The sequence below is a fragment of the Electrophorus electricus genome, chromosome 8 (genome assembly GCF_041902795.1).
Source record: "Electrophorus electricus isolate QZ-2024a chromosome 8, ASM4190279v1, whole genome shotgun sequence".
In the NCBI taxonomy this organism is placed as follows: Eukaryota; Metazoa; Chordata; class Actinopteri; order Gymnotiformes; family Gymnotidae; genus Electrophorus; species Electrophorus electricus.
In genome coordinates, this window is record NC_137504.1 from 32719975 (window position 1) to 32733133 (window position 13159).

Consider the following 13159-nt stretch of genomic DNA (forward strand, 5'->3'; position numbering starts at 1 on the left):
GTTGGTTGTGGTCGTTACGTTGGCTTTGTTCTCTTCTAGTTGTTGCGTGTTTATGTTTGGTTTTGTTTTCATACATTTCATTAAATGATTCAATTGGACACTCGCATTTACTTCCTTTCTTTTCCTGCACGTCCTACACCCGTTACAAAAGATATAAACAGGATTTTTGCAAAATATTTGCCATCTCCTCTCGCAAATCCAAGTGAGGTCTAAGGCTATTTAAATCTGAAATATGATTTAAAAAACAGGTTTGTAGTTGTTTTAGTGAGTCACATGAGATGTCAGATTAGCAATTTAATTATTATTACGATACGTTCAATGGGTAATAACTATTATTCTAGTAACTTTAGCTAATGTATTGTAAAATCACAGCTGATTCAGTTATAATGCCGTCACTGCATTAAGAAGAGTTTATAACCTTTAATAGAATACAGTTTTTTCTGTCTTTGTCAGAATTATTCTTTTGACATCATGCACAGTTAAAGCCGACGCTGTTGTCTGACAAAGAATGTTATTTCAAAGTGTGATTATCTGTTCAGAATCTATTCCTTATGAATATAGTGTTTTCCCCTTGTCTGACTTACTTGTCTGATCTATCTTACCATCTATCTAGGCCTTTGTATCTATCTAAAGCATTTTATACAAAAACATCATTGCTTCAAGTAACTGTATCCTGATGTAAATCTTATACCAAAACATCACTTCATGGTACATTGCCTGTCAGCAATACAAAAAGTTGGTTCATTGCTACATATGTGGAGCATGAGGTGTATTAATTATTTTAGAACATGCTGGAAGATTTTAAAAACTGACTGTCTCACTAAAACACATCAAATGGCAATTGCCTACCATGGGAGAGACCTCTCCTCTAAAACATATAAAACATATACAAAAAAACTGACTTTGCTTAATAAGGATTCACAGAGAGACCTGTGTTGTTCCAGCTGGGTAAACATTGAAGGGACAGAATACACAGTTGGATTTATTCTATGCAGTTGTGACACTGAGAGGGAGAAAGCAAGATGTAAGTACACAAAAGGAGTCTCTTTTTCTCCATTCCACTAAATAATTTTTTTTTTAAAAATGCACGAAATGAAAAGAAAGCACACTGGCCGTCAGTATTCAATGCGTGGATACAGGAGATTGTAGACATCTTTATAGCGAGACACAGGCTAGCAATGCGCTGCACCAGAGGTAAAGTATAGTGGAGAAAATAAACAAGGAACAGGTGCTGGTAGTTAGGAGAATGTGAGTGGTGTGTGTGTGTGTGTGTCTAGAACAGGGTGTCTAGCACACCATGACTGCAGTTATATCCAAAGTCAAATGCCTGTGTTTTGCCAGATAATAAACATCATTTTAGTTGACACTACTACTACTACTACTACTACTACTACTAATAATAATAATAATAATAATAATACGTTTAATTTATATAGCACCTTTCATGGACTCAAGGTCGCTTTACAATGACACAGATGGAGAAAAAAAGACAATAATTGACACAATCAACACCTTAACAGATATGGATAGGAAAAGTTATGAAAAATGTTGAGAAAAGATATATGTTTTAAGTTGAGATTTGAAAGAGGAAAGTGAATAGCAGAGATGGAGAGATTGAGGTAGAGTGTTCCATAATTTTGGGTCCATGACACTAAAGGATCTTCCATCTATAGAGACCAATATAAACTTGGGGATGGAAAGGAATACCTGCATATAGAGGATCGACGTGTACGGGTGGGGCAGTGTGAGTGTAGGAGTTCAGCTAGGTAGGGAGGTGACAGACCGTGCAGAGCTTTGAGTGTAAGGAGGAGGGTTTTAAACTGAATGGGTTGAGGGGTGGGGAGCCAGTGTAGCTGATGTGGACTAGGGTTGATGTGGGCCGATTTCCTTATATGAAGGCGGATTCTTGCGGCTGAGTTTTGAACATATTGAGGTGAGTGGATGGTTTTGTTATGGATGCCAGTGAAGATGAATGAAGTTACAGTAGTGAAACAGGAGGTGATGAGGGTGTGAACCAGGGTCTCAGTGTCATGTGTCTATTAGTGTTATTTTGTGTGATTGCCATGAGTGTCCTTTGTTTTATGTCATTCAATGTTTCACATCATCAAGGGAGTCTGTGCGTCCTGCTCAACGCCCTGCAGCACTCGGGCCGTGACAATTACAGACAGGGCTGGGTACTGAAATTTGATACCGTTAAAGCACCAATCGAAGCGTCTCGGTACTACAGAGTACTAAAAAGTCTAAAAAAATATCGGTGCCTATTTTGGACACTAGGCATAAAATGCAAATCATGAGGGATTATTGTAATTAATCTTACCAATGCACAAAAAGGAACATGACTGGGTCTCTGACACACAGAAACGCAGGGAGCACAGAGCTAGTAGAGTGGATGAGGTCGAAGGTCTGGCCCTCCTTCAAAAAGGTTTCCAAAACGGGTAATACATCAAATCTGATTAAATATTTGATCACACACTGAATTAATCTCCATCAAGAAAACTGCAGAATTTTAGAACAGGACTACGCCGTTAACAGAGATGGGAGATTATGTGCTAATATATATTACAACCACACGCAGACACTAACGGTTCCAATGATAAAATATCATCAGGTATTTTTACAGTTTACTGTTAACGTTTAACTTCTGGCTTTGCCAAAGAATACTAACACTACTAACATTACTATTACATTTGTCATCATTAAAAGCCTGTTAGGATCCAGCTAACATTAGCCCAAAACTAGCATGTATTCTCTAGTTAGTTGGCTACAATTCAGATGTCAAGTGAACATATCGGTAATTATAATTCAAATTCCGTAGGTTTCATAGGTGAGCCCTATTAATTACTTGCATGCTGTTTTCATGTTGTAGGTGAGGGCTTTGACAGTGCTGGGCCAGTTCAAACTAATGTGGTTGTCCATGCAGAAACAACCCCTTTCTCTATTGCAGAAAAGCTGAGGGTGTCAGTTGAGAGGAGGGAAGAATGTCACAGAGCAATAATCAATTTTATTGTCAAAGCATTGCTGCCTTTTTCAATTGTTGATTCTGTCTGGTTTAGGTAGGATACATGGGATAGATCATTTGTTTTAAGGTGGTAGGAAGTTGCTCAGAAAGCAGTGGTAGCTCAGTAGTTAAGTTACTTGCGTTGTTCTTGGAAGGTTGCTGGTTCAAGCCTCACCACTGTTAAGATGCAACTGTTGGGCCCCTGAGCAAGCCACTTAACTCTAGATTGCTCAAGTCATACTTAATTATAAGTTACTTTGGATAAAAGTGTCAGGTAAATGTAAAGCACCACATACAGTATGGGCTACAATGGAAGTGTGTAACAGATTCTCTATTCAGGTGTGATAATTGTTAACATTATCCTTATAAAAGAGATCTAAGATGTACATTTTTCTCTTTTTATGTGTAGTATACAGTGGAAGTGGCTCGTGTTGAAGACCAAGGAGAGGAGAAAAGAAAATCACAATGATGGGGAGTATTATGACAAAACTACTGCAAATGTAAGTTTATCATTTAAGTCTATGGTATTTAATCCCAGTCTATCATAATACCTAATGTTTATATTGATGAACACAGTTACCCATGTTGACAAACATTTTGTGATGCTTTTAAAAACCTTTTTAGGTGTTCCCTGACTGAGCTCTGGCTTTACAGGAGCTGTTTGCAGAAAAGGATAGTGACCATGCAAATCAGACCAATGCATAGTGGGAAAAGAAGGAATTGCTGCTGATGTCAGACCTTGCATGCAAGTATATGTGCATACAGGCATCTTCTACAATGTTATGTGCATGCAGGCATCTTCTACACCATCAGAGCAGATGATGTCCACAGCAGGAGACACCATCAGTCAGGAGAGAGCTAGCATTTTAACTGACATGCTCATATTTCTTAAAACGAACTCTTAAAACTGAACTGCAACCACCAATATGCTATATGCTATGGTCTAGGCATAAGTAATGTTGATATATTTTTGTTCTTCATAAAGCAGCATGAACATGCCCATTGTTGGTTTGCTCCAGCAAGATCCAAATATAAAGAATGTGGAGATAGTCAGACTGAGATTATAATAACAAGACGTGATGAGGGAGTGGGATGCCCAGAGGACCAAACACTGAAGGTAGTGTAAAATACCAACTCTTAATAGTGTAAAATTAACTCTGTACCTATATATACACTGAGAAAGTATTAAATTAACACTTGGTGTTGATTTCACACTGCCAAATGTGCTGTGGACATACTTATGACTTTCAGGGAGGGTTTCCTAGACAGAGATTAAGCCTAGTCCTTGATTAAAATGGCCTTTTAACCCAATTTAACAGAAATCTGCTTTGCTAGTCATGGCTAGAAATAGTCGTAGTGTCACAATTAGTTCCTGCCAGCTTCCGTGTTCCATGTTTTCCCTGTTTTCCCTGTCTTGTGTATTTTTGTTCCATGCGATAATTTCATTTTCTCCACCCCTCATTTGATTGCTTACATCTGTGCCTCATTTCTACCTTGTTGAATTCGTGTATTTAAAGCCTGCTGACTGCCCTGTGTCTTGGCTGTACATTGTGTTTGATGCTTTTATGTCTTAGGTTCATTGTTTATTTGAATGCTTGCATTTATGTGTTTGGTGAATGTTTTTGAAAGCCCATGTATTTAAGTTTGTACTCCATGCCTTTGTGTTTATCGTAGCCTCCTCCCAGGAGGCAGGTTTAACTTCAGATTAATGTTATTTGTCAAAGAAGACAAATTGATTATTTGGATAATGTCAATGAAGACCAATGAGTGCCAGTGGCTAGACATATTCTTGCTGACAAAAGTGACCCATTACAACATTTTGCCATTTGTGTACTAAGAGAACAGTACATAAACTTCACTGATGCAACAATCCAGGTGAACAATAAGGAACAATTTTATGAAAATGGGAACTTTCCAGGAGTCTTAGGCTGCATAGATGGGATCCATATTCTCATAAAACAACCATCTATTCCAGATTCTGAGGAATGCAGGAAACGAATGGATTGGTTTTCCATAAATGTCCAGGGTGTATGCTCTCACCAATTGCAGTTTTCAAACATTGTTGCACATTGCAAAGGTGTTACTCATGATTACCATATTTTCCTTAACTCATCTCTGCATGCTTAGTTTGAAAGAGAAGTAAACAATGGTATATTGTTTAGTGACAGTAAATACGGCCAGAGGATTTTTTGTTTATGCCATACTTGGAGCCAACAACAACTGAGCAAAGGCCTTACACCTGGCTCATATGTGTACAAAGCTCATGTTTGGTGCCTTCAAAAAACACTTTGGTTCAAGTCGAGGTGCTGCTGCCCTGTCATCGTTACCATCATGCTCGGCATATGTGAGAATGTTTTCATGGCTGACAGAAACATCACAGGAGCTGGTTCAGAGCACGCAGAGAGCCTGTCTGCTTTGAAAAATCTAAAATCTAAGACAGCCAATATTTGTTTAACAAGCATAATTACAAATGCTTGTTAAACAAATATATGTGCGCCATTGTTTTTGTTACATTTGCTGTTTTCCAAAAATGAGTGAAAATGAACAAAAACGGTAGGTGTGTCCAAACTCTTGATAGGTAGTGTATATCGCAAAAGGTCTTTTTTTTTCACTGATAAACATTTTAAATTAGATCCTTTTTTTATTTTTTATTTTACAGATGTTATAGCATTATTTACTTAATATAGCACAGATGTTTAGATAATCAGAATAATTTATTATTCAGAAAGAGCCAATGGGTGAACGTCGCTGCGTAGATCAAAGCGCCAAACCAGTCAATATGACATGAACCAACCTCATATCATGTCTGAAACATGAACTTGTGTCACTGTCATTCTGTTCACAGAGACTAGTGTTTATTTATCTCCAATTAAATTAAACTATTATAAACGCTCGTTTGAAGAAGGATGTGGGTTTTGAAAGACAACGTAGTCTTTTCGATCGTTTAGGATACGACATCATTCGACGAACTCGTTACATTCTCGTGCTAAGAGTAACAGTTGGCTATTTGTTATGCATAAGTAATTATCTAATATCAATTCTTTACCATTAAGTGTATTTACCGTTTATTTATACTATATAAGTAAGATCTGCTATTTCAGTATAGTCTCGCTAAATTTGTGAGTTATTTAATAATAATCCGTTTTCTGGATACATCTATTTGACGCTGATCAGATAATTTGGAAAAATCTGCTTAAAACTGTTTAAAGTTCTTAATGCGCAATTATACTGTCCCAAAATTAGGTTACTGGAATCCCAAAGGAGAAAATAGCGACAAAAAGAAAAAGAAAAAAAAAAAATATGTTTTGAATGTCCCTACTAATACGTGATGTTCTGTGGAATAATTCCGTGGTGCTTTTCTCAAAATCTTCGTAACGCGAAGAACTGTAGCAGGTCCATCCCAGAAAAAAAAATCCGTTTTTATACTTTGGTAACCTCCCACTTTATATTTATATGTATATTTATTTAGAGATGTTCATGTCTATTAATTTGTGCTGTTATGGTTATTGAAAATGACACTTATCCAAAAGGACTGGGCACAGTTCCACAAATTAAACAAATTGTCTGGGATTAAATTACAAAAGAGCAGTAAATTAAAACAGGAGTGAAAAGTAATGGCAAGGCGAAATGAATTCATTTACTTAAAGTAGGTGTGTGGATCCATCATCTTGTATGTTCTCCAAAGATTGCCGGATCTCAGAATCTAGCTCCATTGTTTTATAGGCAACTTTGCTTCGGCTAATTCAGACTAGCACAGGTGGTTTTAAATTAATATTGTTTACTTTAGTTCAGGACTTCATAGCCCAAGTGTTAGTAATCAGTAGTTAATCTGTGTTTCGGAAATCCCTAAAGACATGATTAGCTATTCCAGATTAATAAGGCATATTCCAGTCTTGATTTAAACTTTGTCTTTGAAACGCTCCTCAGTCCTTTTTCACTGTAGGAATTTGGAGTAATAGGATGTTACAATTTTCTGAAATGTCTATTTGGCCCAGTATATATTCATTTGTCATTTTAGTGTAGGAATGTGGAAGTTTCTTTTACATTTTCAGTTTCTGCATCGAAAGCGGGAGCATCTTTTTGATACGGCGTTTCAAAAACGGGCTACCGTAATGGGAGATGTAGACGCGCACCCCACCTTTCCATGTGGATATCCGAGCTTTTCTTAAGTGCATATGGTGTGACCGCGGTTGATGAAACACTGCTCTTTATGCTCTGCTAATAAACAACAAAGACAGTAAGTAACGCTACACTTTCAAATATACTGTCAAAACCTTGGACATACCTGTTTGAATGTAGGCTCATCTAATGGTTTATAACTGTATTTGTTTTTAAGAGAAGTATAAATAGTAAAAGTTGATATCTTATATAAGAATTCATTTCCAAACAAATATATATGTATAATGATCATAAAAGTTACAACATAAAATTAATTTTAAATATTCCCTCAGCAAATAGTTTTCATTCATAACTTTAGTCCATCACCCTACAAGTATTTAGCATATGTGAGAATGTTTTCATGGATGAGAGAAAACATCACAGGAGCTGGTTAAGGAGCTGCTTTGAAGAATCTAAAATTTGAGACAGTCATTTAAAAAAAAAAAGCATAATTACATAATTTTAAGATCGCACATATGGTTAATTTATGATTCCGAAAGAACCACTGGGTGAATGTCAGTGCGTAGATCAAAGCGCCAAACCAGTCAAGTTTGACTAGGGTCTATTTATTTATGTCAAATTGGACTAAAATAGTATAAACGCTCGTTTGACGAAGAATGTGGGTTTTGAAAGACAGATGCACTGCAGTCTTTTCAATCTCATTCGACGAACTCGTAAGAGTAACAGCAGACTTTGTTATGCACATGTAATATTCTAATCTCAACTCTTTTACCAATAAGTCTATTTAGAGTTTAATTATACTATATAGGTTAAATCTGATATTTCACTATAGTCAGCGTTTTGTAACGTGAATGCGGAGGGAAAAGGACACATACACAGTTCTCTTTAGCGGGACAGATGCGGGGAGACCCTCCGTAGTAAAGTTTTGACAGGCTGGGACTTTCACAATACTATCCGAATACCTTAAAAGAATAGAAACGCGCAATCTGCCAAGCATGCGTACGAAGACACCGTTAAAACAGGATTAATCCTCATTAACACAAATTATCTTAAGAAAACACTTCATTTTTTGTTTGTTTTTAGTGACTTTCCACATATGTATTTTTTCTTTTATGACCTTCATCATCTTGTGCTGGTCTGAACCTAGGTTCAGAAAAAAAATCAGAGGGTGAACTGCGGAGTAGGGGCACGTTTGAAACTCACTGGAAAGCTCTGATGAACTATGAAAAAACTAAACTCATACACACGCATAAAACGCATAAACTGGTTATTCCGCATGCGTCCTCGCATATTTGCCCTTACGTTCGCCTTCACTTGCATATATGCATTGAACGAATCTCGGTTTATATGTCTTCAACCCAAAAAAGCGATTGCTTGCTCGTTGTCGTGTAAGCGTTGAGAAAATTGGAAACCCATGTAATATAGCAGCGTGGTTTAACAGGACAGGCAGACAGGTGGCCATGCACACCTTATTCACTTTATATACCTGTCAGAGATTATAGGAACTGCTTTATGAGCGCTTAATAGCTTGTCTGTTGGTTGGTTTTAATGGTTGTATAATTGCTTTATTATGTAATTAATTTAATTTGTAATTACTGTTGCTTATCGAGTTTTTTCTTTTACAGGGCTTCATACATGTCTCAGTTAATCAAATTTCTGAATCAGTATAATTGACAATATGGCTTGTAGAGGGTATATATTTTTCCTGGGTGTAAGGATTCACTGTAATTGTAGTGGGCTATTCCAGAAATGTAGCTCCCAGTCCAGCCATGATAATAACCTACAAAAGAAACATGAACCAAAACCCCAATGTTTCACACTTAAGGAAGTTTGCAACTCTTTTTCTCTTTTTAGTTTAATACCACCTCAGATACCCTTCAGGCATCAGACCACCACAGGCAGGAAACATCAGACTACCACATACAGGAAGCATCATACTTCCATAGAAAGGAAGCATCAGACAAACACATGTATGATATCATCCAAGAAAACCAAATTCAAAGGAAAAATTGGAAAATGTTTGCTATGTACTTTCTACATATTATTATTTTGTGGATTGTTTTAAAAACTTATTTTGGTCTGCAGCCAAACACTCATCATTACCACAATAAATGTCCGATGCATACATCTGCTGAGACTCTAATTTTCATAAAGGAGGCAAGATGTTTAATAATTTCAGCCTACAGAGATCACCGAGAAGGAGCGATGATATGTGTCATTAGTATCATAAACCTCACTCTACAAACTCCACTCCACTGCAAGTTCTGTTGCACTCAAGACACAGTGCAAACTATAGCAGCTGAGGTCATTTTTCATAGCATGCATTATGGGTTCCCATACAGAGCAGCCAACATAATTTGCCCAGAGCAACCATCATGCAATGCAACCCATGTTAGTGTTATCCCATATGTGCAAGGTGGAAAGCCGGTTCTCCCCTTTTTGCCAATTCAGAACAAAGAAATTAGAGACCTGGACTTTCCTTTTGACATTACTGTTTGTAATCCAAAGCATAGATTTATAAACATCTGGGTGTGCAGAAGATGCTCATCTACAACAATAGCTGTGGCCCTGAGATGGAGAAAGTCTTACAGTACTACCAAAAAGAACATGCTCTAGATATTATATCAAGGCCAATAGATGAGTACATTGAGAGTGACATTGAATGGTCTTTTAAGGGTCAGGTTCATAACTATGGGCAGCTAACGATCATGAACGACTGTATCTACAGAAACATGGATTTGTCCCGTTATGTTTTGCTGGCTGACATGGAGCAGATCATTTTGCCTTACAAACATGCCACCTTGCCATTGCTACTGATAGAACTCCAGAATCAGAACTCTGATGTTACAGAATTTCTTTTTGAGACCCACATTCATCCCATATCGGTTTCAGATGATGAAGGGAGATTTGATTTTCCAGAATGGAGGTCTGTGCCTGGAGTTAACATACTTAAATATGTTTACAAAATACCTATTAGTCCAGATGATTTCAAGTCTACCAAGATGATTGTGAACCCAAGAGCAATTAAGCAGAGTGCTGTGTTTTATGCCTTACAGAAGTATGGTGAAACTTTGTATGTTCCTAAAGACACGGCCAGAGTGTTGCAGTTCAATGATGTGGAACTTGGAAGCCTAGGAAAGGAGAGCCTTATGATTGATTACAGGGTTTGGGACTTTGGGACTCAGCTGGTGCCAAAAATCAATGACGTTCTGGGTAAATCGGGTGTGAATAATATATCTAACTAATATATCTGTTTGTGTGTTAGTGGATCTGTTAGTGGATTCTGATTGTGATACTTTGGCTGTTTTTTGTTTCTCATATGACTTTGCTTCCCAGCTGGACACTGAGCTTGTGTTTCACTTGCACCTCTGGCTATTGCTTTAAATTTCTATATTTAATGTTTTGGTTTGGTGTACTGTTAGGAGGGAGTGGCTAATGTTTTTGTTGGGTTTGAGGTGTTGTGACTGTTAGGGAGTTAGTGTAGTCCTGTGTGTTTATTTCTTTCTCTGGGTAGTCTTAGTAATAACAAATCCACAATAGAAAACACACTATGTTTTTATTCTGCTCCACATGCATTTGTTAGCTGTGTTACATCACTACTTTTGCTACAACCTAATTACCTAGACAAGGTTGTTACAAAAATTATTCACTCTGTTACAGTGGACCACTATGCAGTCAGGTATTTGTAATGGCCTACTGGAATGAATAAATTTGTATATCCACACTTGACACTTCTGCTGATACTGAAAAGTCTTGAAAAAAAACAGACACCAACAAATGATTCCAGATATGTATTCTTGTCTTTGTTGGGTATGAGGGCTTTTGTTTTGTTGTTATTCATTTTATTTAAAGATAGTGTGGGATTTTCAGTGTCAGATTAGTGAAGACATTTGAGTTTTGCAGTGTTTCAATGTAAAACGACAGTATATTAAAAATTAAATTTATTTATGTAGGCTTTTGTGCAATAGTTTGTACTCCATTATATGTTGTTATAAGATGTTGATTTTTTAATTCAAAACTACTTATATGTCCTGAACTCAAAGCACGTATTTGAAATCTGAACAGACAAATTAAACCACACTCACTGTCACGGACTGCTCCCAGTCCCACTGGTCACGTGGTACGGTCCGCTGAGTGCAGTGAGGCTTCACTTTGTATTATTTGTAACCACGCCTCCCTTGTTCGCACACACCTGCACATGGTTTAATGTGATTGTCGGTATGTATTTAAACTCCTGTTGGCGTGTGCATCTTTGTTGGTCATTGCCTTTGTTCATGTCGTGTAGTGTTTGTTCGCATTATCGATTTTAAACGTGTTAGTGTCTGTCAGTCACTGTCCGCGTTTGTGTTTATCGTTGATGTTGCATGTGAGTGCCAATTATACGTGTCCTCTAGTAAATGTCTGTCTGCGTCGATGGAGTCCGTATGTCCTGTTCCTCGCCCTGCAGCACTTGAGACATCACACTTACCATGAACAGACTGCCAGAGCTTACTGCTCAGTTGTTAACCTGCTTCATAGTTGCGAGCAGCAGAAATATTAATGTGGCCTCTGGAGAACTCATGTGACATATGATCAGTATGGATAGTGATTTCATCTTTGTCTCAGATGTTGTATTTTCACCAGCACTCTGTAGTCTGTTAGCTTTGAGTAACACAAGGAGTCATGTTATATCAGATTGTGTGAAGTCTATATAATTAAATGTCTTAATATGGGACAATCACATCTAACTAGTTTTATGGGGTTTTTTTTTCCATGATATAGATATGTCTGTGTCCTTAAAAGGTATCACAGCATTTCACCTGCTGTTTTCTCTAAATGTGTGTCATCAATATGGTATGTCTGATTTTATACAGCCTTTCATAGCAGAGACTGATGCAAGTAACAACAGGCTTGGAGCTGTTCTATACCAGCAACAAGGAGCTGTTAAGTGAGCCATTGCATATGCGAGCAGACATTTGAGAAAGAAATACATTAAGTACAGTAGCACAAAACTGGAGCTCCTTGCACTTAAATGTGCAACAGCTGTAAAGTTCAGCAGTTACTTGCTGGGTTCTAAATTCATTATAATCACTGATAACAACCCGTTATTCCATTAAAAATCGGCAAGTTTGGGATGATTATGCAGGGATAGATTGCACGATTGTCCATATTTGTTTTTGACATCGAGTATTGTCTAGGGCCAGCACAGCACCAATTTTTCTGGCCGAGAACCTGTGATTTTGTGATTGAAAAGCACGGTACCATTTGCGATTTTGGCACCGGCACCATGCCAGTGGAAAAGTGTTATTAGTGTATTAAATTATGAGAAGGATCTTTCAGAACCTCATTGCACTATCACTGCAGTGAATAGTGCCCTCTTGTGATTCTACCGTGATACCGCACTCAGACTTTATTTTGGTGCAATATCAGGTAATGAGTACTTAGGAAAAAATAACATTAAAATAAACAAAGTAAAAATATGGCTGCATTCTTTTTTATTACTCCAATTCTATTCTGTTTTTAAGCCTTCTGGTCTTCAACATAGTCTACTGTAAGGCTCATCCCCAGTTCCATTGTCACAGTGGAGTGCTTGCTGCACCTCTTCTGGGATATTGGCCAATTCCACAAAGCAGGATTTTTGCTAATCTATATAAATTAAGATCAAAGTTGAGCACTGTCCAATAGGAAGGTCTGTTATCTTCTCTCCTGTTGGACGGTCTTGACTTTTGGCTGAAGTCATGACTAAATTGAGAAATCCTGCTATGTGAAATACTCCCCTGCTGTTAAATGGACTTAAGGTGCTAATGTGATTCTAAAACAACACGAATGTAATAGAAGTGCTTTCTCTATGATTACCCAAAAATGTGTTGGTTTAGTTTACTTCATTAACATAGTGGAGAAAGAAAGAAAAAAGTTAATAAATAGAGATATCCACAGATAAATGCATAAATATATAGCCTACACATAGAAATACAAGTGTATCAATAAAAAAACTATTCAATATTTTATGTCCTGTATTAATTTATTTAGCTTTTATGTTGCAGATTTGTTTATTTATTCATT